Source organism: Vombatus ursinus, unplaced genomic scaffold (assembly GCF_900497805.2).
Source record: "Vombatus ursinus unplaced genomic scaffold, bare-nosed wombat genome assembly UNPS02014924.1, whole genome shotgun sequence".
In the NCBI taxonomy this organism is placed as follows: Eukaryota; Metazoa; Chordata; class Mammalia; order Diprotodontia; family Vombatidae; genus Vombatus; species Vombatus ursinus.
The window spans coordinates 579,236-602,455 of record NW_020954702.1 but is presented as its reverse complement, the minus strand read 5'-3'; the positions used below and the strand labels follow the sequence as shown (position 1 = coordinate 602,455).

The 23,220-nt window shown below is 37.0% G+C and overlaps 2 pseudogenes; one reads left to right on the top strand and one right to left on the bottom strand.

Annotated features, from left to right (window-relative positions):
• Positions 1 to 11,093: 11,093 nt before the first annotated feature.
• On the bottom strand, positions 11,094 to 11,915 carry LOC114029268 (annotated as a pseudogene).
• Positions 11,916 to 16,774: 4,859 nt separating this feature from the next.
• Positions 16,775 to 17,103, top strand: LOC114029267 (annotated as a pseudogene).
• Positions 17,104 to 23,220: the final 6,117 nt, after the last annotated feature.

The window sequence follows — 23,220 nt, the reverse complement described above, 5'->3', positions numbered from 1 at the left end:
TGTTCCATTCTACTTTTTAAGGAATTCTTAGTGAATTTTTGTATATCTTTTTCCAGTTGGCTGATTCTGCTTTTCAAGGCGTACTTCTCTTCATTTTTTTTTTCTTGGAGGCTTTGGATATAGGAACTTTGGCTTTGTTATCTTCTTCTGAGTATGTGTTTTGTTCTTCCTTGTGACCATAATAACTTCTATAGTCAGAATATTTTTCTGTTGTTTGCTCATTTCCCAGCCTATTTCTTGACTTTTAACTCTTTGCTAAAGTAAGGCTCTGCTTCCAGGGTGGAGGAGGCACTGTCCCAAGCTTCAGAGGTTTTTGTGCAGCTGTTTGCAATTCTTCCAAGGTGTGTTTACTATTCTCTAAGGAGAGATGTGTTTACTACTCTCCTGGCCTGTGCTCTAGTCTGTGAGTGACCTCAAGCTCTCTTTTCTACCCTGGAATTGTAATGAGGGTCCCTGCTCCACTCTGACCACAAACTCTGGTGTGCTAGTGCTCCTCCTCATCCTGGAACTGCCGCCTTGGTCTGTGATTCTGACCTGAGTAAGGGCAAAGTAACAGAATTCTGCCCTCAGTGCCAGCAAAGAGACCCCATTAGTCTCCTTTTGACAACTTTTTCAACCCTTTACTGTCTGTGGGCTGAGAGCTCAGAAAGCAATCACTGTAGTTTCTGATTCAGTCACTTCCAAGGTCTAATCCTGGTTTGCTGGGACCTAGTCTACCCTGGTGCTACCTATGCTAGATTGTGCTCTACTCTCACCCTGGTACAACAGACCTTTCCTACGACCTTCTGCATTGTCTTGGGCTGGAAAATTGTTTCATTCCATCCTTCTGTGGGTTCTACCTCTCTAGAATTTGCTTTGGGCATTATTTAAAGGTGTACAGAGGAATTTAAGGGAGCGCTCAGGGGAGTTGCTGCCTTTTCTAAGCCATCTTGGCTCTACCTCCCCCAAATCACAAATTTCATAGCTAGCATTTACTAGTCCATTGATTCTACAAGATACTATACAGTGGTTACATTGTATGTGATCACATTTCAGGGATTTAGAATAATTTGTTTTGTTAACTTTCATACAAAAGAAACTACAGTTAAACAAGAATGAAGGAATTCTGCATTCCAACTCTCCTCTTATTTCATATAGTGTAAATGAGATTTTGTTTTTAGTACTGGCTAGTCATTAAATATTGATTAGCAGATACCACAGTTCATGTATTATCTTACTGCCAATAACAAATCTTCCCTTTATTTTGCACTTTTATTAGTGTGTGTGTGTCAATTCCCCTTCCATAATGTGTTTGTTAAATTTCTGGCATATTTCCTTAATGTTTTGTTAGGTATCTCTCCGTCAGCTAATGCAGAAGTACACATAAGAAAAATTTCCAAAGTTTGCTTAATACCTCAGCTATCAGAAACAAGCAAGCAAGCCAACAACAACAACAACAATAAAATACAAAGAATGATGGTAACCTTACAACTTTTGTCTTATGTTTACAGGTGGGACAAAATATGGTCTCATTTCTGGTTTTAAAAGAGTGAATTGTAAACTTATTTTGATGTTATTAATAAATTTTACTTTCAGAAGAAAATTTGACTACTAGCCAACTAATTCAATTAGTGAGGACCAATTATTCTTATTTTACTGAATTAAAAAAAAATCTGTCAAAAGGTGGCCATTATATTGACCAAACAATCTGAAGCATATTAGACCTCAGCTTTTTAGGCTCTGAGAGCAACAAGTGTTCCGTTCTGCAGAGGATTCAAAGGCATCACAGATTCTAAGGACACACCAAAGGTACTGTGGGGCTTTAAAGAAATTGTGAGAACTAAGTGCCTGGGCCATATGCAGAGCACCTTCTGGGCTGGGTGACCCTAAGGATCTAATCACCACTTTGTTCTTCTTCGGCCTCTGGAGTCTCAGAGCTGTAAGCATCAGAGGCAGTAAGGGTCCATGTGACTCTGTGCTCAGCCATTGAAAAATCCTAGATGGTGAGGGTCCTTATTAACTATGCATTCCCCATGCTATGCTGGGCAAATTTGTACAGTAGTATACTGCTGCTCCCTACACCTATGATCCTATGATTCATATTATCAGCTACAAGCTGCCTGCTAGTCATTTCTAGCTGGATATCCTGTAGGCATCTGTAACTCATTTTTCTCCAAATAATTTATTTTCTTCTGAACTGATTCTTCCTAAGCTAACCCCTTTCTCTTAAGTGTATCTTCTCTAATTACTCAATTTTGCAAACTTGGAACCAATCTTTTTTTTTGTTCCCTTTCCCAAACCCTAACAAATCAGTTGTTACACCTTGTTGTTTCTACTTCCACAACATCTCTTACATTTTTCTCCTCTTTACTCACAAAAACCTCTACCTTAGTTCAGTCTCTGATAAAATCACCCTATTTATCACTAAGGTCCTTCTTGCCTCACCACCTCTCACCTGGAATATTTCAATAACTTTTTAGCTGGTCTCTCTTCTTCCAGGCTTTCTTCTCTTCAATTTATCCTTTTTTTCAGAGCCCTCTTGGCTCCAGGCTAATGTATAAAAGCCTCAGTCTAGCATTTAAAGCTGTAGGTGAAACAACATCTTCTACTACTCTGACCATAATACAAGTTAATAAGAATACCACATCCCTGCCATTAACCTGGTTTTCCCCTAACAAGGCAATGAAACAATCCTTAAGATTTAATTAACCTAACAGACTAAGACTTGAACAACTGATATAATTGTTTAAAGCGTGAAGGCCCAGTACATGGGTGGTCAGGCTTGATGAACTTTCCACTACAATATAAAATAATATGTCCTTATGACTAGGTGTGTTACCAAGCAAATGTAGAGGTGCGGGAGAGCTGTGTGCAACTGAATCAAGATGGAATCTTTGCTGAATATTCATTCTATGTCCTTTCTAATGTGTCCTTTTATCAGTTATCATCTTCATTCATATAATATTTGGTTGTTTCTATGATTTGTTCTTTGACAACCTCATTATTTAGGACTTCCTTACGTCTCCATTTGGGTTTGTGCCATTTGTTTTGTACTCTATGAAGCAATGATTAGTTTTATTGCTTTATGGTCTGTAAAGGATGTATTTACTATTTCTCCTTTTTATGTTTGTTTACAATGTTTCTGTGCCCTAATACATGGCTAATTTTTGAGAAAAGTTTAATGTAGTGCTAAGAAATAAATATACTCTTTTGAGCTACTATTTAGAAGACAGTCTTACAGCTCTAGTTCCTCCAACAACTAGTTTTTTACCTTTTTTAAAATCATTCTCTTTGATTTATTCATTTTTTCAATAATAATTTTTTAATGTTTAATATTTTATTTTTACAATTACAGGTAAAAACTTTTTTTTTTAAAATTCTGAGTTCCAAATTCTCTTTATCCCTCTCTTCCTTCTCCCTTTATTGATAATGCAAGAAATTTGATTTAGGTTATATAGGCACAGTCATGCAGAACATGTTTCCATATTAACCATGTTGTAAAAGAAAACAGACCAAAAGAAACAAACAAGAAAGAAAAAAAAGTTTTAAAAAAAGGTTGTTTCAATCTACATTCAGACTCCATCTATTCTTTCTCTGGAGGTGGACAGCATTTTTCATCATAAGTCCTTTGGAATTGTTTTGAATCATTGTATTACTGAGAATAGCTAAGTCATTGACAGCTGATCATCGTATTCTGGTCCTGCTCACATTACTTTGCATCACTTCATGAAAGTTTTTCCAGGTTTTTCTGAAACCATCCTGCTTGTCATTTCTTACAGCACAATAGTATTCCATCACAATCATACAGCACAACTTGTTCAGCCATTCCTTAATTTATGGGGATCCCCTTAATTTCCAATTATTTGCCACCACTAAAAGAACTGCTATAAATATTTTTGTAGATATAGGTTTATTAACAGGGTTTTTACTGAGCCAGTCTCTAACCTGAGAGTGCTCTGAGCCACACAAAGCAGGCCTAGAAACGGGAGTGCCAGTAATCAAGTAGTTTAATTAATCAGTTTCAGAGTGAGGAATGTTCTCATAGCTGAAGCAAAAGCACAGGTTATATACTTAAATCATAAGTGGGGAAGAAGGGAGTAAGGTGGATTACAAACAATCATTTAGACGTTTCCCATGAAAACCCGCAAATCCCACAATACAATTCCAAAGTCAAGTCTTTGGGGGTCATGACCACCTCCCTTAGAATACAGAATCGGAGTTCTGTGACAGGAACAAGTTCTACAACCTTTGGTTCACTTCACTTAAGATCCAGTGATTGTGAGCATTGTCAGAGTTTTGATTGATCAGTTTAAGCTGCATTGTGAACTTTGATTCCCAAGCCTGAGAGGCAGCTTTTGAGAAAACTAAATTATTTGTATATTCATTACACATATCATATTGATTAATATGAGGATTATAATTCCTTTCTAAGGTTCTTTTATTTTCTGGGGTTTTTTTATCTTTAGGATACAGATGTAGTAGTGGTATTGTTGGATCAGACAGTACGCATGGTTTTATAGCTCTTTGGGCATAGTTACAAATTGTTCTCCAGAATGGTTGGATCAGTTCACATCTCCATCAACAGAGCATTAGTGTCTCAATTTTCCCACATTCCTTCTAACATTTGTAATTTTCATTTTCTGTCACATTAGCCAATATAATTGGTGTGAGGTGGTATATTGCATTTCTCTAATCAATAGTGATTTAGAGCACTTTTTCATATGACCATAGATAGCTTTATTTTTTTCATGTGATAACTGCCTGTTTATATCTTTTGACCATTTATCAATTTGGGAATGACTTGTATTCTTACAAATTTAACTCAGTTCTCTATATATGTGAGAAATTAGGTCTTTATCAGAGAAACTTGCTATAAATTTTTTTCACAGTTGTCATTACTGTGTATTTTTCTCCATCCTATTCCCCCTTCCTCATTTTATCCTTCTCTCTCCTTTTACCCTGTCCCTTCTCAAAAGTGTTTTACTTCTGACCACTACCTCCCTAAATCTACCCTCCCTTCTATCAGCCCCACCCTTCTTTTATCCCCTTCCTCTTCTACTCTCCTGTAGGGTAAGATAGATTTCTGTCCCCAAATGAGTGTCTTAGATCCAACTCTGATAAGAGTAAGGTTCAAGTACTGTCTGCCACATGCCTCCACCCCATCCCCATCATCCTCTCCACTGTAAAAACTTTTTCGCATCTCTTTTATGTGAGATAATTTACCCCATTCTACCTCTCCCTTCGCCTTCTCCCAATGCATCCCTCTTCTCATCTATATTTTTAGAGATCATCCCATTGTAGTCAACTCACACCTGTGCCCTCTGTCAATGTACACTCCTTCTAACTACCCAAATAATTATGAGGTTCTTTGGAGTTACAAATATCATCTTCTCTTGTAGGAATAAAAACAGTTTAAACTTATTGAATCCCTTATGATTTCTCTTTCCTGTTTCTCTTTTTATACTTTTCTTGAATCTTGTAGTTGAAAGTCAAGTTTTCTATTCAGCTCTGGTCTTTCATCAAGAATGCTTGAGATTCCTCTGTTTTGTTAAATGTACATTTTTTCCCCTGAAGAATTATACTCAGTTTTGCTGGGTAGGTGATTCTTGGTTGTAATCCTAGCTGCTTTGCCCTCTAGAATATCATATTCCAAGCTCTATAACCCTTTAATGTAGAAGCCACTAAATCTTGTGTTATCCTGACTGTGGCTTCATCATATTTGAATTGTTTCTTTCTGGGTGTTTGCAAGATTATCTCCTTGACCTGGGAATTCTGGAATTTGGCTATAATATTCCTGGGAGTTTTCATTTTTGGATCTCTTTCAGGAGGTGATTGGTGGAGTCTTTCCATTTGTATTTTACTTTCTGTTCTAGAATATCAAAGGAGTTTTCCTTAATAATTTCTTGAAAGATGATGTCAAAGCTCTTTTTTTTGATCATTGGATTACTTTTAGATAGTCTAATAATTCTTAAATTTCTTTCCTCTGCTGATTTTGACACTAACTGGGAAAAAATAACTGATGGAAATTAGTACAGTTGTTTGAAATAAACATGGTTTTGAAAAAAAATTATGTCTCCTCAATCTATTTCCAGGTCAGTTGTTTTCCCAACCAGACATTTAATTTTTTTTCCTATTTTTTCATTCTTTTGATTTTGTTTTATTGTTTCTTAATGTCTCATGGAGTTATTAGCTTCTACTTAGCCAATTCTACTTTTTAAGGAATTATTTTCTTAATGAACTTTTGTATCTCCTTTTCCATTTGGCAAACTACTTTTTAAGGAGTTCTTTTCTTTAGTGAATTTTTGTACCTCTTTTTCCATTTGGCCAATTCTGTTTTTTAAGGAGTTCTTCTCTTCTGTGGATTTTTGAATTCTTTTATCATTTGGCCTATTCTGTCTTTAAGATGTTATTTTCTTCAGTATTTTGTTGTTATTATTCTTTGTCCACTCTTGAAGAGGACATCATGAGTATGATACCTTGAGTTGTGCATAAATTGGGAATACTATTTGAATAGTTGATATCTTTGAATTTCTTGAACATTTTGCAATGTTTAATTATTTATTTGTGGATTTTGTTTACCTAATCTATTCCACTGATCAACGATGTGTATGTGTGTATATACACACACATATATGCACTTACATATATACATACACATACACATACACATACATACACACATATGTGTGTGTGTGGTTTCCATTTTGTGAGATTTTTATATATATATATGTATATGAATATATAGACAACAATTGCAGTATATATGTGTGTGTGTGTATATACACACATATACATATCTATATGTATACATACATGTATATATAACCAAATGGAAGCCTTGGAGGCTTTTCTAATAATTAATTATAATTATTTAATCATATAATTAATATATACAACATATAATACAATAAAATATATAATAAAATGATTGCAATAATAATTATTATATATTATATAGTATGATATAATATATGATAATTTACATATTATAATAATATAATATATAATAATATAATAGTATAATTAATTAATTATAGGGCCTGCATCATCAAATGGAGGCAACTGACACCACATAGAAAACAACTAGAGATTGAGAAAACAAGCTTGTATCAGTATAAAAAAGCAAAGTAACCAGCTCTAGGGACAATTGAGAGAGGAGCTTTGACATTTGAGAAGAGACACAGCTGTGAGGAAAGAACTCAGATGTGGAATTCTTGATCTTAACCTTTTCATTTGCATGTCCTAGAACTTGGAGCAAGTGGGAAATGGGATTTCTTTGTCTTTATAAAAACTCCTTCCTCTCCCCCTCCAAGCTTATAGTGTCTTACCACAGAAGACCATAGCCATAGAGATGCCTAGGCTAGCCAAGAGCTGGGCCAGAGAGTAAGCTACAGTGAATTACAGGTTAAAGTAGTCCAAGAGCCCGAGAAATCTATCTAACAAAAATTTTATACTCAAACAGTAGATGGTGATGATCCTATGATTAGGAAAAAAAAAAAGAAACTAGGCACTGCAGAGCTAGACATGTGAATTGGCTTGGCTGTTTGTGTTCCCTACATATGTGTCTCTCTCTATTAGGCTGTATTCCCACACTTCCCACTGATGCTGTGTTTGTCTTTTTGAAATATATTTTTAATTAACAAGCATTTATATTCCCTTCCTCCTACTTCTCCATTTTAAAAGAAAAAGAAAAAAATCTTTATAATAAATGTGCATAGTCAAGCAAATCATACTTTTACATTGTCCATGTTCAAAAATGTGCAACTCATTCTAGATGCTGTAAGTTTCTGTCAGAGAATCTTCCCCAGTGAACTTTTTAATTAAGTGAATTTTTTTAAATACTCTTTGTGAGGGGCAGAGCCTCTTCGCTAGCACTATCACAGGACTCTGTTGCTTTGCACATGCTTGCGTCTGCTGACTATTAGAAGAAAATACAGCGATGGGATTTATGAGTGATAATTTAAGGACTGTGAACACACAGAATATCTTGAATCTGGGGTAATCATCCCTCTGAATCCCCAATTTGCAAGTGTGATTTGGTGTGGGGTATCCTAGAAGTGGTTCTATACTTGACTTCAAAAAAAGATCAACATTGCAAGTAGAATTTGAGAGAGGCATCACTATATAATTCAGTATGAGTCAACAGTGCTACTTGGGACCCAAGAAAGTTGGGTCTTAGACTACATTACAAATGGCCTAGAATCCACAAAAAAGTAAGTTGATTCATGTTCTTACTGGTTTGATTCCAGACACCATGACCATGGTTTAAAAGACATGAATAAACTGAATAATGTCTAGAGAAGAGCCACAAGGATGGCAAAGGTCCTTGAGTTCATATGATATGAGGATCACTTGAAGGGAGTGTAAATGTTTACTAAGAAGAAGCCTTATATAAAGAGCACCCTGGGGAAAGAACACGACAATATAAAAACAAACTCCAAACTTTGCTATAACTACAGAACCACGAATTCCCAACTTAGGAAACTAGATGATTCAATAGAACACATGAACATAGTGAAGCTGAATGACAAATCAAAACACCTCAGGGCACAGTGTTACATGGACACAGGAAAAGCAAACAAAGTGGGACTATTAGTATATGAGGCAAGGAAAAAGAAAGAATACAACAATTCTCCCAAAATGTTACAACTAGAACTAAAAAAAAAATGTCAAGAGAAAAGATTATTATGGCATCACATATTTGGCCGAGAATACTTCAAAGAATCACTTTCTCCCCAAGTTTCCTTGGTTGGTTGGTTGTTGTTGTCCTTCATTCTTGAAGACCAAATGACATCACTATCCTAGTCAAGTTACAGTGTGTCTGATCAGACCAATATGAGCTTGGAATGCTCTACCACAGGTTGTGCACAAATAGTCCAGGTGAACATTTGGGGTGGATTCTCTAAGTTTGCACATCTCACATTTCTTTTGAGCTGTTTCAATTCTGCTTTGCTTATATGGCACAGCACCTTCTCTGATGAGGGTATGCCATTGCGGTTCTGTGCCAGTGTCTCCCATATCAAATCCAAAGTTCTTAAGAGAGACCTTGAGAGTGTCCTTGTATGGCTCCTTCTGACCACCATGTGAACACTTGCCCTGTGTGAGTTCTCCATAAAAAATTATTTTTGGCAATAAATGTTTTTGCAAGATTCTGAAGATCACCTGGCAAGATAAGACACCAGACACTAAGATCCTAGTTTCCTTAAAAGGAGAGAAACCAATCAATCAAGAACCCATAGAATGCAGGTGGGGTAATTTTAACTTTGAATATACACATAACTAGACTTCTTCTTACTTTCTATCCCCTTGTTTTTAGAACAGATTCATTTTCTCCTTTGGATAACTTTGTGGTTGTAAAAGGGAACCATAACTGAAGTCAGGGCTTAGGATGGAAGAAAGAGGTGAGAAGAGGGGAGAAAAGTGGTGAATTTTTGTGTTGTGGTTTAACATTATTCTTAAAAAATTAAGTAAATAAAAATTGAATTAAAATTATAAATGATTTTGTAAGTAAAAGAAAGATACATTACATATATGAGTAGGATGCAGTGTTACAAAATTAACTTATGTGCAAAAGATGGAATAAAATACTTTATTGAGCATATGCATGACCAGAAAGGAGTGAGACTGATGTATGAGACTGAGTGACAACAGATGGACAACTTGAGTGGTACATATGGAAACTATGTAGTGTAGTAAATAGCACACAACACTTGGATTCAGGAAGACCTGAATTAAAATCTTGACTCAGCCACTTACCTAGTTTTATGACCCTGGATAAATCACCTAATCTCTCTGTGCCTTGGTTTCCTCATCTGTAAAATAGCAATAATAACAATATCCCCTACTTCATGGGATGTTTTGAGGATCACATAAGATATCATATAAATAGCTTAGTAAATTGTAAAGCACCATATAAAAGCCAGACATTGTTATTACTATTATTAATCATCATCATCACATAGACACTCCTAAGATCCTAAAAAATAAAGAGTTAAGCTGAGTTGATCCCTTACTAAACAACTTATGAGAAAATTTGGATCAAAATTAAAAAGGCTCTGATCCGTATAAGTAGATGAAGTATCCCAACTTATGTAATTAATTAAACTCAATTTAAAAAATGTTTTAAAGCATCTTCTATGTGCAAAATTTTTTTTCAGGTTATCACAATAAAATGAAAAGAACAGGTTAAGTCTATTTCCTTCCTCCCCTTTAGTGCAATGTAGTCTGCAGGTCTCTTTCCTTTTTTCTAGGTCTGAGGAAGTTTGAGTACCCCTATCTCCCTCTCATTGTTTCTCATCACGACTTTGAAGTCCATTCTGTTCTCTTTCATCAAGGATTCTTTTGGTGCTTACCCCTAAGTGCATGTGGTTGCCTATAAAGACTTCATATGTCGCAAGATCATAGCTTGAGATAGTTTGGAGGGAACTTTAGAGGTTACCGAATCCAATCCTTTCATTTTGCAGATGTGTAGGCCTTTCTTCAAATCTATGTGATGCCCCAGGACTCTTCCTGTGTCTCTTTCAAAGTCTCTCCATCTTCCTGTTTTGTGTATCCATGTCTGTGTCTCCTCTGTCTCCCTTCTACCTCTGCTGCCTGGTGGGTCCATAACTTCTTTTTTTTTTTCACAAAGGAAGTCTTGTAGGTTTTATTAATCTAGGACTGTTGGGGAGGAGTGACCAAGAGGGACCTGCTAAGTTACCTATTAGTTTGGATACCTGAGCAAGGCAGTGGATTCATGAAAGCGGCTAGGGTATCTGGGAGGTTGGGGATAGGTCTGCCTTCAGACCCCAGGATTTGGGAAAGAACACTAGTCTTGAATTGTTACATCCTAGCTATGTGACATTAGGAGATCACTTTTACCCTCAGTTTCCCCATTTGTAAAAATTTGAGTATATGATCATTCTAAAAGGTCCTTTCCTGACCTACTATTTCAGGGTCCAAAGTCCTTACCATCTCTAAATCCTTTTGATTCCCTTTGCATGAATCCAAATCCATACTAGAGATGGGTCCTCCAGAGGTCCATGGTTGGGAAGTCAGGATGGCTGAGTCCTGTCCTTGGGGGAGGGGAAGGTTCCTTTGTATGGTGTAGGGTTGTAGTTTCAGGCCACCTGTCCCTAAGGGCAGGACTGGGGACAGGTTGAACTGGGCAATCCTCCTGGGGGTGTGGGGGGAGATTGCCAATTCTTCTTCTGCATTTCATTTAGGATCCAGGTCCAGTAACAGCCCAGGTTGGTATAAACACCAGGAAACCTGGGCAAGGAACAGTGTTCCATGCCCCAAGGCACCCTGCCCTGCAGGGGCCCATTGCACACCAAGGGGCCTCCAAAGTCACCCTGGCACAAGTCCTTCCCACCTTCCTCGTCCCCAGCACAGACCATACCAGGAGTGATGGCTCTTTGGTAAGCATTTTTGCATTTTTCTTCAGATATGATACAGATCTTTACACACTGGAGGGCGCTGGGATATCTGACAAAAGGACTGGATACAGTACTCCAGCCAGACACCAGGCAGGTTGTGCCGGGATTGACACAGTCTTTGGCCAGCTGAATGGGATGAACCTGGTGGGGGTGGGGGGTCAGTCTCACTGGCTTCTGCAGGTAGAGCAGCATGAGGTCATTTTTGCTGGTCATGGGGTTGTATGTAGGGTAGGGTACTTGGCGCTCCACCTGGACGGATTGCTAATAGGGCTCCAGGTGCTTGATATTATGTTTTCCCAGGACCACTCGAAGGTTCCAATGGGTACAGTGAGCTGCTGTGAGGACCCACCTATTGGACAGCAGGACACCCCCACAGTGGAAGTTCTGATTGACAAACAGCATGGCCTGCCAGGGCTGGGAGTAGGGAATACATGTTTGACCACCAATGATCTTATCTTTGTTCCTCTCTGCGTTGGCAGCGACCCACAGAAGAGGCAGTGTAAAGAACAGGATGAACATATCTGCAGAGACGTCGAATTGGGGTGGGGGAGGTCTCAAGTAGGGTAGGGGAGGTCAGAGGCAGAGATGGTGCCCCTTACCAGAGGGAGGGCCGTAGAGGCTGAGACAATGAGGCAGGACAAGCAGACAAGGGGCCAGTTGTCCCCTGGAGAGGGGTTGTCTCGCAGAGAAAGGCTGGTCCAGGAGAAGGTCTCTCTCTTCCTCTTCATAATTTCTTTTTAAAAACCAAGTCTTGGGGTAGCTAGGTGGCGCAGTGGATAGAGCACCGGCCCTGAAGTCAGGAGGACCTGAGTTCAAATCAGGCCTCAGACCAAACACTTGACACGTACTAGCTGTGTGACCTTGGGCAAGTCACTTAACCCCAATTGCCTCACTAAAAAACAAAACAAAAGAAAACAAAACAAAACAACAACAACAACAACAACAACAACAAAAAGTCTTCATTTCTCAGGAGTCTGTCCGATGATCCTTCCTTACTGCTGCACAACTTTGAAGCTAGGAACTTGAGTTACTTGAGTTAATGGGAACAAAGGCCCCATTATTGGATCCTAGTATGGTAAATTCATTCCTTATAGTGGGTGTCTAGGAAAAGAGGTTTTCTGTACCGGCCGCGCCGACCTTGTGTCGGCCATGCCAACCCTCTCCTCCTATGAGGAGCAGGCTGCCAGAGTCACACTCACTTTCGAGTCTTCGGTTCTCAGCCGGATAAATACACAGAGACGAGCCATCGGGAGGCGCCATCACCAGAGCTTTATTCAGAGGCCATCACAGCAAGCCATCACAGCAAGCCCAAGCAGCAAGGCCAGAGCAACAGAGCAGGAGCCAAGAGAGAGCACGTGATCTGACCACGCTCGTTCCTAAGTACCTACTAGCCCCTCCTCTCCAGCCCGCTTACTAGCCAATGATAGTAGGGTCAGATACTGGAAGGGGCTGTCTGAGTTTAGCACACCAAGGGGGAGGGAGTGACGTAGGAGGCTAGGACCAGATACAGGAAGGAGGAGTCTGGGATTAGTGCATAGACAGAGTACGTGACCTAGGAAGTCAGACTCAGATACTGGGAGGAGGGGTCTGGGGTCAGTGCTACACAAAGGGACCCAGGAAGTCAGGAAGGTCACAAGATGGAGGCGTCTGGGATTGACGTTGCATATAGGGAGGGGACTAAGCAAAGGGAACTCAGTCCTCTGCCGTCCCACTCCCACGTGGCACTGCCCCTTGCCTCAGGAGCACAAGCTCCGGCTACTTCCTTGCACCCAGCTTATCTCACATAGCACTGCTCACTGCCTCAGGGCTTCTCCATACCCAGCCCATCCCAGTTCACCACGACTCCGCCTACCACAGCCCCTGCCTCGACTTCCAAAATACCCAGGTTCTACCCTACTCTTGCCACAGCGCCCAACTGGCAACTGCCAACATCAGACAGTCCCTCACAGTTTTCCAAACTGCTCTTATCACATGCATGGATATGTCTCTTACATAAATAAATGAGAGTCAAGGCTAAAATAGAGATTAATTGAAAATTTACAAAATTATGATTTCAGGTCATCGGACTTATGATGAAAGGCAAAGTTTATCTGATGTCCCCTCCTGAAAAGAATCCTATCACAATTTGATGGGAATTTAATTTGTTACCTTTAAATAAAATTCTCATCCTATAAAGAGTAATTGGTGAAGTAAATTCTAGAATGTTTACTTGTTTCAGAAATACCTGGAAAACACTACATTTTCATTTATGACTGGCAATAGCTCATTTGACAGAACATTGTATAAATACTGCTGAGAGATGTAATTTGACTAGTAAATTAATGGTTTCTGGTGGCCTTAATGCTAACATAACATTTAGAGGGATGGCTCGCCAGGGGTGCAATAATGTGGTTCACAAGATACATGAGAGAAAGACACTTAATGAGTTTTGGCTCCACTGGACATATTGTGTAGAATTCTGTTCAAACTGTTACAGGCTTCTTGCCAAGTAATGTAAAAGAAATTGCTTAAAAGATCAGGAGTAAAGGTAGTTCAGTCTCCTGCTGTGTATCCTTGTGATTAGATTGTCAACAGTAGGAGAAGTTTTATGTAAAGACAGTAAATAATTATTTTGTGTTAGTTCATTGCAGTAGTGGACTCCCAAAAAAGATTCATGAAAAAGGAAATGATTAGTGAATAAATATTTCCTCTTTGATCATTATAGATAGTTTTTAATAGGTAAAGACTACTCTTGATATTCATTATTTATGCTTTTCCATATTTTAATAAAGCCAATAGGAATGTTATTTAGTATATTCCTAAAAATGAGATGAATAGATAACTTACAGATTCATATGATCATCCAATTTTTATATGACATTTAAAAATTATCCACAATGTCATTGAAATGTTTAATATTAATAGAAAAGAATGGATTGTTACTCAGGAAATGAGAAATGGAAAAGCAAATATCCTGTATGGTCTAGTTGTGAAAGTTCCTAAACTATGTGGTATTTGTATTATTGCCAAAATTTTGGAGAGTATGATTTTTATGAATAGAGATGGCAAATATTTATAAATTCTTCTGTGTAAAAAGAGCAGATAACTCATTCTATGGAAATCAAGAAAACAATTTATTTATATTTTGTTGATATAGAGCCCATTCTGCCTCTCTTTGTAATATTTTTTTCGTGATCACTACTACATTAAACTGATTTTTTTTACTGCTCAATTAGTACTTAGGATTATAGATATAAAGCTAGAAGAGACGTTACAAATTGACCCCCTCATTTTACAGATGGAAAAACTTAGTCCTAGAGGGGTAAAATGATGTACTTATGGTCACACAAGTAACTAAATAACAAAGGCAGGATTTGAATTAAAGTTCTCAGACTCCAACTACTCTACCACACCATCCTGACTAGTTTCAGCCAATTACAGAAAAGAGCTGGGGAGCCCACATTCAAATTCTAGAATCATCCAAGTAAATACGATTTGTTTCTTTCAATAAGTATAGTAACTTTTTGTATGAACTTTGGGTATTTTATGAGGGCTCAATAGCCATTCTTAGTGTCAGACTAATATAGTATAGTGGAAAGAAAACTGAACTCAGAGCAAGGAAGTCCTGAATTTGAATCCTGCTTCAGATAATTATTATTTTTGTGACCCTGATAAAAATACTTTACCTCTCAATCTATTTGTCTGTAAAATGGACATCTACCTCACATATGATTAAATAAGATGATGCATGCTTAACAATAGCTACTACTACTACTGCTGGATCTGGAATACTTATTCTCTCCAGTAAGTGGCCTCTCTCAGCATTGGATCTGCTTATATGTATATATATATGTGTATATATATATATATGTATATATATACACATATGTGTGTATATATATATGTATATATATACATATATATGTGTATATGGTTGTTTCTTTTTTTCTCATACTCTTAAAATTACTTAAACATTACATTAGGATTTTCCCAAAAGCAGGAGTAGAAAGTTATTTAATGTAAAATGTAAATCAGGTATAGGACAGCTATTTATTTCTTCCACACTAAAGATACATGCACAAGAGACTCATGGACATGCATTAACAAAGACTTAAATAAACAGCAGTAATAATTCATAACTACATTTATAGTCTCTTGTGAAGTTGTAGCTTAAAATATCTAACAAAAAGTATTTTGCTGGTTCAGAATTTCATCTATGATTCAACTCTTCACTGTCTCATTTAAGCACATGCTCCTGGCAAGGCAATCCCAGAGGTCTGGCTCATCCTCTTGCTATGGTCATTCTTTCTGATGAAGAAACTCCTGCTGGTGGTCATCTCTGACTGAGAAACCTGGGGACTCTTGATCTCTTGAACTCATATGACTACCTCCAAGACATATATGTTCATATTGAGATAACTATCCAGTCACTTCTGCTCAGGGAGGGAAACACAAAGTAGATAAACAATGAGGAGCCCAAACCCAAGCCAAAGGCTGAACTTCTAGCTGTCATATTCAAGCAATATGCCTTTTCTGCTAGGGCAGGGGAAGTGGACCAGCCCCTTTCCCACTTTTACAGAGGAAAGAGTCAGAGTCCTGACACAATTGGCAGACAGAGAGAGCCAGAGGGTAGTCAATTCCTTTAAAGTTCATTGAGTGGGCAATGCCTTCTTACTTAGTTGCAGCTTGAACACAGATTCTCACCTCTCCAACTCCAACAGCCATCAAAGGTGGGGGACCAAGGGACTACCTAGAGTTTGTCACATAATCCCAAAGTGACAAGCATTTCATCATTGAGCCATAGGTCCTATTTCTTTTTTTTTTAATCTTTTTTGGATATAGACCTAATAGTGGTATTGCTGAGCCAAAGGTTATGCATGGTTTTATAGCCTTTTGACCATAGTTGCAAATTTCTCTCCAGACAGGTTGAATCAGTTTACTCCTCCAGCAGTGTATTAGTGTCTCAATTTCCACACATCCCATCTAAAATTTGTCATTTTCCTTTTCTGATACAATAGCCAATCTGATAGGTGAGGGGTAGTACCTAAGAGTTTTTCAAAATTTGCATTTTTCTAATCAATAATGATTTAGAGCAATTTTATATGCCTATACATAGCTTTGATTACTTTGTCTGACAACTACCTGTTCATATCCTTTGAACATTTATAAATTGCAGCATGTCTCAGATTCTTATAAATTTGACTTATTTCTCTATATAGTTGATAAATGAGGCCCTTATCAGAGACACTTGCTGTGAAATTTTTTTTGCAGTTATGATTACTAACTGTATTTCCCACCATCTGGGGCTTTCCAACTTCATGGCTCTTGGGAGGATCCAACCTGTGTCGACTGGCCTTGTCCCTGTCCCTGTTGTTTCATTGTCCACTCCCACTTTGGTCATGGTGTAGACTAAGGCCAACTGCATGCCAGGCTCCTGCTGCAAAGTGGTGGTGGCTCAAGCACCCTGGAAGGCTCTGGGTCACTCCAGCTTTGCCAACACCTCTCCTATCCCAGAAAGTTGAAAGTAAGTATGCAGGTGGGAACCCAGTATGTGTATGGCCAACACCCACACGGCAAAAATGAATTGGAGAATTCTTTGGGATCAGAAAAAGAGAATAAAATTCCTGATGAAGCAGAGGCAGGAAGTAGTGGCCTAGGAAAACCTAAAAGAAAATCCCATCCTTTGCAACCTGATCCCACCGAAGATGATGGATGTCCGGGTGAATAGAACATTCTCATGTATCTTTGCTTTCATCAGAATTTTAGGATGTACATTGGTGTAAATATGTTTGTTTACACTGGTTAAAGTTTAATTTTTTGTACAGAAATTTAATTAAAAATACTAAAAAAAAATCTGTGCTTAAATCCCTCCATCTGATTTTCCCCTTATTTATTCTATCTCTCTCTTCCTTTCACCATTTTGATCTTTAAAATTATTTTGCTTTTGACTACCGCCTCCCCTAAGCTACCCTCCCTTCTATCAGTTCCCTTCCCTTTATTATCCAATCCCCTCATACTTTGCCTTAAAGCATAGATATCTATACCCAAATGAATGTGTATGTTATTCCCTCTTTGAGCCAATTCTGATGAGATTAAGGTTCAAGTGCTCCCACCTCCTGCATCTTCCTTCCACTGTAAAAGCTCCTTCACACCTCTTTTATGTGAGGTAATTTATGTCATTCTGCCTTTCTCTTCCCTTTTCTCTTAGTATATTCCTCTTTCTCACCCCTTAATTTTATATTTTTAGAGATCATCCCATTGTAGTCAACTCACACTTGTGTCCTCTGTTTATGTATACTCTTTCTAACTGCCCAAATAATGATGAAATTCTTAGGAGTTACAAATATCATCTTTTCATGTAGGAATGTAAATAGTTTATTTTGAATTTTTTATGATTTCTCTTTATTTCTCTTTTTATGCTTCTTTTGAGTATTGTATTTGAAAGTCAATTTTTTTTTTATTCAGCTCTGGTTCTTTTGATCAGGAATGCTAGAGATTCCTCTATTCATTGAATGACCATTTTTTCCCTGAAGGATTATGCTCAGTTTTGCTGGGTATGTGATTTTGGTTGTAATCCTAGCTCCTTTACACCCGAGATTATCATATTCCAAGCCCTCCAATCCTTTAATGTAGAAGCTGCTGAATCTTGTGTTATCCTGATTGTGGTTCCATAATACTTGAATTGTTTCTTTCTGGCTGCTTACAGTATTTTCTCCTTGACCTGGGAACTCTGGAATTTGACTATAATATTCCTGTGAGTTTTCATTTTTGGATCTCTTTCAGGAGGTGATTAGTGGATTCTTTCAATTTCTATTTTATCCTCTGGTTCTAGAATATCAGGGAAGTTTTCCTGGAAAATTTTTGAAAGATTATGGCTAGGCTCTTTTTTAATCATGACTTTCAAAAAGTCTAATAATTCTTTTTTGTGTGTGAGGTAATTGGAGTTAAGTGACTTGCCCAGAGTCCCACAGCTAGTGTTATGTGTCTGAGGCAGGATTTGAATGCAGGTCCTCCTGACTTCAGGGCCGGTGCTCTATCCACTGCACCACATAGCTGCTCTTAGTCTAATAATTCTTAAATTACTTCTCCTGGATCTATTTTCTAGGTCAGTTGTTTTTCCAATGAGAAATTTCACATTTTCTACTATTTTTTATTCTCTTGATTTTGTTGTATTGCTTCTTAATGTTTCATGGAGTCATTAGTTTTTACTTGCCCAATTCTAATTTTTAAAGACTTATTTTCTTCATTAAACTTTTGTACCTCCTTTTTGATCTGGCCAATTCCACATTTTAAGGAGTAATTTTCTTGAGTGAATTTTTGTACCTCTTTTTCCATTTGGCCAATTCTGCTTCTCAAGAAATTCTTCATTGAATTTTTATGCCTCTTTTAACATTTGTTCTATTCTGTTTTTAAGTGTTATTTCTTTAGTATTTTTGTACCTCCTTTACCGAGCTGTTGTCTTTTTTTCATGATTTTCTTCCATCACTTCATTCCCCACCCATTTTTCCTCTATTTCTCTGATTTTGTTTTAAAATTCCTTTTTTGAGCTCTTCCAAGAATTCTTTTTAGGTCTGAGGCCAATTCACATACAATTGAAAACAAATATACAAATGTACACTTGTTGACTGACCAACTACTGGTTCTAGCTCTACCTTTTTACTACTGTAAAATTTTACAAGAAAAATCTACATGTTATTGAGAACATACTTGACAAAACTATAAGAAAGGAAACTGCATAATTTTCCACAGCAGGCTAAGTATTACAAATCACACAGTTTACTTAAAGATATAGATAATATTAGATCACACTACTTATTGTTTTTGATTACATAAACCCTTTACAATCTGGCTGCCAACTACCTTTCAAGTCTTATTATATTCTCCTTAATGTATTCTTTAGACCAGCCAAACTGACTTTGTTGGTATTCCTTGTATATATGATTCCTCTCTTCTCCAACAACAACAAAAAAGCCCGTTCACCTTGAGCTTCCTCTTTGTCCTTTTTCTTTACCTCAGAATTCCTTCAAACTCAACCCAACCCCTGTACCCTCTCTTCCTTCTTCCATTCTTCTGAATTCTTATCCCTAAGTCCATTCCTTCTCTATGCACCTTGATTCCATTCCCTCCTGTTTTCTCTAGTAGTTTCCACTCAATTACTTTCCTTTTAATCTTCAACCTCTCCCTAACTATTGTTTCCTTCTATAGTCCAAATATCCTCCATCCTTAAAATACTTCCACTAGACCATACCATACCCTCAAGCTATTATCTTATGTCCTTCTTCCCTTTCTCAGCAAAACTAGAAAATAAAAACCCAAACATTCCCCTCCTTTTACTTACTCCACAGCCCTTTGCAATCTGGCTTCTAAACTCATTTAGCTAAAATTGCTCTTCTCTTTGTTAGTTCCTCCATATTATGAAGGATAAAATTATTGCAATGTCAAGTTAAGAGGTTATTAGCTGTTCTGCTTGTGGCAGAGAAAGCTCCAGCAGATATTTGTATAACTTAAGTGTCCTAACACTACTATATCATGTCTGTGTTCCATGCTTGTGATCTTTTTCCCAAACTCGTCATCTAATTCCTCTTTCTGTCCAGGTGGCCTTCAATATCTTCCATATATTATTCTCTACATAGTTGCAAAAGAATATTCCTAAGATGACCATTTAATTCACCTGCTCAAAACCCTATAATAGCTTGCTCCCTATTACTTGTGATGTCAAATACAAATGTCTCTGTTTGGCAGTTAAAGCCCTTCATGATCTGACTCCCAACTACCTTTTTAGTCTTATTATTTTCCCTTAATTCATTCTTCAGATCAGCCAAACTGGTTGACCTTGTAGCTATTCTTTGCACACAAGATTCCACCTCTTATTTCCATGCCTTTTCACGGGCCTGGAAAACACTCCTGCTCTGCCTCTTAGTATCTCTTATTTCTTTTAAAGCTCAAGCACCACTTCTTACATGAGGTCTTTCCTTGATCCTGTCAATTCCTAGTTCTTACACACACCTAAAAGTTTTGTATTTATTTTGTTTATACTTATAAGCATTACCTCCCCTCATAGAATATAAGCTCCTTTAGGAAAAGACTAGTTCATTTTTGTTATCTCAACACTTAATATAGTGCTTGGCAAATAATATATATTTAATAAACATTTGTCATCTGAGTAAGGAGAAAGGGCTTATGTGATCAGAAGTAACATTAATATTATAAAGATGAACTCTTTTGAATGTTTTTAACAAATGAGTAAAAGAATAAAATGAGCAGTAGAACAATTTATATAGTTACAACACTGTAAAAATAATTAACTTTGAAAGTGTTAAGAACTATGACCAATGAAATTACATTCATGATTCCAGAGGATTAATTATGAAACTCACTATCCATTACAAAGAGATGATAGACTTGGAATACAGAATAAGACATATATATATATGTATATGTATATATATGTATAAACACACACATACACATATACATATATACACACATACATATGTCTATATCTATGTATTATCTATTTACAAAAACTGAGAGAAAACAAATTCCTTCAGTAGCTAGCTATCTATCTATCCATCTATTTCTCTATCTCTCTAGCTGCTGAAGGAATTTGTTTTGTTTCACCATGCGTATTTGTTGCAAGATATTTGTTTTTCTCTCTTTTTTTCTTCAATGGGTTGTAAGATGGAAATGGGAGAAAATAGATATCTATTAATTTTTTAAAATAGAGAACTGTAGTAGGATGCTATAGATATGATATATTATTATTTCAGATGAAGTACTTAACCACTCTACTTTGATACAAGAGATCTTTCATGAAGTAGGAATAATATGTAAATGTTTGTAATGTAAAAACTAAACACAATAAAACTTTTTTTAAAGAAAGGTTTGAGGAGAGTAAGATAGAAGGCATATATTCCTCACAAAAGAGAGTTCTAGTAAACTATTATTACAATTATGATTATTTTCAAATGTAGCCTAATTTTCAAACAGTTCCACTGTAGGATACTGGATGAGCATTAAGAGATGGAGTAAAACATCTGCTTATAAAAAAAATACCAAAACTAGAAACAAATTAAATGACAATTTCATTAGAGTTGCTTGTTCTCCATTAGAGAATGGTTAAATGAATTATGTGCATTAATGTAATGGAATATAATAATACAACTAAAATCAATATTCTTGAAGAATATGAAGAAATCTGGAAGGACTTTAGGGAAATAATGTGAAGTAAAAAATGCTGATCCAATGCACACTAATTATAACCATGTAAAAGTAAAAGCAAGTGGAAATAAAAGGACAGAGATTCCTGTTAAAGACTTAACTGGAATGACTAAATGTTAATATGGACTTTTAAGTGCTGAAATCTATTTACATGTGAATAGTTTCAAATCAGGTATTATTGGGTTTTTTTTTTACATTTCACAATATTTATAATAAATAATTGTCAAAATAAATAATAATACAAGTTAGCCTATTCTTAATGTCAAATGAAAGATGCAGGCATAACCTGGAGATATTGTAGGTTTGGTTCCAGACCACTGCAATAAAATAAATATAGCAATAAAGCAAGTCAGATGATTTTTTTTGGTTTACAAGTGTATATAAAGGTTATGTTTACACTATATTGCACTCTATTAAGTGTGGAATAGTACTATGTCTAAAAATGTACATGAGCTAAAATTTTCTTTATTGCTAAAAAATGCTAACCATCATCTGAGCCTTCAGTGAGTGGTAATCTTTTTGCTGGTGGAGGGTATTCCCTCAAAGTTGATGGCCGCTGACTGATCAGGGTGATGGTTGCTAAAGGTTGGGATGGCAGTGACAATTTCTTAAAATAAGACCACAATGAAGTTTGGCTCATCAATTGAGTCTTCCTTTCACTTGAATACTTAGAAGCCATTATGAAATTATTAATTGGCCTAATTTCAATATTGCTGTGTCTCAGGAAATAGAGAGGTCCAAGGACAGGGAGAGACGTGGAGGACAGCTGGTCAGTGGAACAGTCAGAACACACACAACATTTAAATTCATGGTCTTATATAGGTGTAGTTCATGGCATCCCAAAATAATTAGAATAGTAGCATCAAAGATCACTGATCACAGATCATCATCCCATATATAATAATGATGAAGAAGTTTGAAATGTTATGAGAATTACCAAAATGTGACATAGAGACACAATGTGAGCACATGCTTTTGAAAAAATGATGCCAAGAGACTTATTGCCACAAATCTTCAATTTGTAAAAGAACACTATATCTGTGAAACACAGTAAAGTGAAGAACAATGAAAAGAGGTATACCTGCATAGATAATGAATCTTACGGGAATTCAGAGAAAGGTATAATCATTGAAAACCCAAGTTGTGGGTGAAGGCCTCCAAGCACAGGTGAAACTTCAGCTATACCTCAAAGGACAAGAAGAACTAAGACTCATAGAAAGGACGGAAATGGATATTTTAGGCAGGGGTAATGTTTTGGACAAAGGTGGGAATATGCATGCTTCCTTCTGGGGAGACTAAGTAGATTGGAGCATTGAGTTTGTTCAGGAAAGTAGTGAGAAGGTAAAGATTCCAAATTTTGGAGTACTCTTGAGTGAAAGGACAAACTTTACTCTGGAAGCACTGGGAGGACATTGAACATTTTTTCAAGCAAGTAGCAATGTATGCTTAAAGCACTTTGCATATCAACATCTCATTAATCTGATCAACATATAGTTCACGATGATACATATGTAATATTGATTACCCTGGCCCTCAATGACTGATGGCCAAGTAGATTAGATTTCTCTCCACCCCCATAGTTCTTTGATACCCTTAATGGGGTGTGAGGTGCCTAGGCTCTCTG